This window comes from Mesoplodon densirostris, chromosome 6 (genome assembly GCF_025265405.1).
Source record: "Mesoplodon densirostris isolate mMesDen1 chromosome 6, mMesDen1 primary haplotype, whole genome shotgun sequence".
Taxonomy (NCBI): Eukaryota; Metazoa; Chordata; class Mammalia; order Artiodactyla; family Ziphiidae; genus Mesoplodon; species Mesoplodon densirostris.
The window spans coordinates 32044985-32047433 of record NC_082666.1 but is presented as its reverse complement, the minus strand read 5'-3'; the positions used below and the strand labels follow the sequence as shown (position 1 = coordinate 32047433).

The 2449-nt window shown below is 38.7% G+C and overlaps 1 non-coding gene across 1 annotated transcript; it reads right to left on the bottom strand.

The window, feature by feature from the left end:
* Positions 1-262: 262 nt before the first annotated feature.
* Positions 263-369, bottom strand: LOC132492843 (U6 spliceosomal RNA). The gene has a single exon (XR_009532898.1). It is a non-coding gene; the product is annotated as a U6 spliceosomal RNA (small nuclear RNA).
* Between the last annotated feature and the right edge of the window lie 2080 nt (positions 370-2449).

Below are 2449 nucleotides of genomic sequence, written 5' to 3'. Positions count from 1 at the left end.
CCCCACCAACATTCTCCAGTCCCTCTCACTTTTCTAGCTTTTGCAATGGTGCTTTCCATCTCTCTTGAATCTCGGGGATTCTTTGCAATAACATTAATCTTCATTGCAAAAGACTGCCACATTCTTTTGGTATGGATTTATCTTTGCGGATTTTGCCCCAGATAAATAAATAAAATGGAACACCACACTTCTGGAACTGAACATGGAAGTTTGTTTTTCTTTTGTGAGGCTGAACATTTATTTATTTATTATTATTATTTTTTAAAATATGGAACGCTTCACGAATTTGCATGTCATCCTTGTGCAGGGGCCATGCTAATCTTCTCTGTATCGTTCCAATTTTAGTATATGTGCTGCTGAAGCGAGCATGAGGCTGAACATTTATTGGTGAATCCATATTGTACTGACGGCAACTTCTTCAATAATTTCATACGTTGTACATAGCAGTTGGTAATAGTGCATGCATGTGGGCAGGGAGAACTATGCAAATATCAATAATAATTATGCTTGGTATATGCAGATTCCACTAGGTATTCTCGGAAATTAATCTTCCAAATTACTTTTGCACAATTCAGGAAAATTGAAATGTGCATTTAAATAATTGTAGAAAAAATTTCAAGCAATCTCCTCTCATTTAAGTCATCCAGTTAAGGTACTGTTACAAACAAAAGGATTGTAGATATGTCAGACACAGCAGCCATACTGTCAAAACAGAATTATAGAGATCATGAGAGTTATGCTTTCTTTGTAGACAGTTTACCAGGGATGATGTTGTTTGGATTATTTTGTTTGGTTGGACAATTTATTACTAATATTCCTCAAAAGTCATTACTAAAAAGCATTATTGTTTCACTTGTTCATGTGCTCATTTATCTATTCTTCATGTGTGAATATCTCCATTTATCAACCCATCCACCCATCAAGTTCATGTTTATTAAGCATGACTCTGCATCAGGGCCTGAGCTAAGTTAAATTATAGGAGTAGAAAAACCTTTTGACTTGGGCTTCCAGGCTAATGTGGGCCACAAATTTACTTAGCTTGGGGTCTTTAAATTTCCTCCATGAGTTTAATATCAACTGTAACTTTGTATGAAAGCTAGATTTTTTGGGGGGGAGGCAATAATTAGTGCATTACATAGATAAAGTACTTTTAGTGTCTTCTTTTGCTTTCATGTAGTTTTAAGTAATCAAATTATGACCAGGGATTTAAATGCTGAAGATGACCCTAGGTTTCTCTGACTTCCTTGAATACTTGAAATAAGGTTCTCAGGGAGAAATATCATTGAATTAGTGGGTAAAGGATAGAAAGATACTCTAGCCCTGTGCTCAAGAAGCTGCTATCTCCTAGACATGTGGGACAAAGAACAATAAGCCAGTTATTAATCCTTGTGATTAGAGCACTGTAACCACAGGCCAGGGACATTTTGAGGAGAGAGGGGTCTCTTCCTTTTGGGGGTGATGGAGATGTTTTCAGGAGGTTCTTGAGTTGTGGCGTGGGAATGGGTTTCACAAAGAAGGTGGTGAAGACAGCTTTGGAAGAGGGCTGCTCCAAAGCTTTCAGTCTTGGCTCAACAGTTATGACTGAGGCCTTAATGATTAGCCTCATCTGTAAAATGGGGATGGGGACACCAACCTCAAAGGTTTTGGGGAGGATTTAGCTTATGTTTGCCAAGTGCTTATTAAGTTATATTAAGCAGGGAATCCTAGTAGAGGAGATGATCTAGGGCAAAGAAGGCACAGAAGCAGGAGGAAGAAAGACATATTTGGAGACTGGTGGTAAGGCCAGTTTGCCTAAAACTTGGGGTTCTTCTGTAGAGAACTAGAGGCAGTAACTGCAAATTTGCCGTTTGTCTGTTTAGTGACCTTGAATTGGTGACTTAACTGTCTGGATTTTTAATTGCTTATCTCTAAAACGGGTCAAGAAAACATGCTGCCCCCAGTGGTGGGAGGGAAGATGCAGAAATGTTGTCTGCAAGGAAAGCCTTTGTGTTTCTCTTCTGACTGATGTTCTCTATTTATCTGACTGTTTCTTACCAGTTGCTGCCCAGGGTTTTTTTTTTTTTTTTTTTTTTTTTTTTAAGAGCAACATTGAAACTATTCCTTCAGTCAATCTCATCACTGACTCATTTGGTGGAAACAATTTTCTCATCCTAATGGGTGAGATCTGGGTTCTTAGACAATTTATTGCTGTGTTTTCCTACATTTTGGAGTGCTGGTTAGTTTTTCTTCTCTGGTTTCCCATGACTACATCTGCGATCCTACAAATGGCACACTGATTACAGAAGTCAAAGCAGGTAGAACGGTAGAGACTTCTTGTGAGAAACACAGAGAGCGAGGACAGCATCTTTCTCATCTCCCAATTATTCATTCAACAATCACCAAGTACCTGCTAGGTGGCTGGTGCTGTGTAGGAGCCAAAAGAAAGCTCAGAGAGATCATATGTACCTTC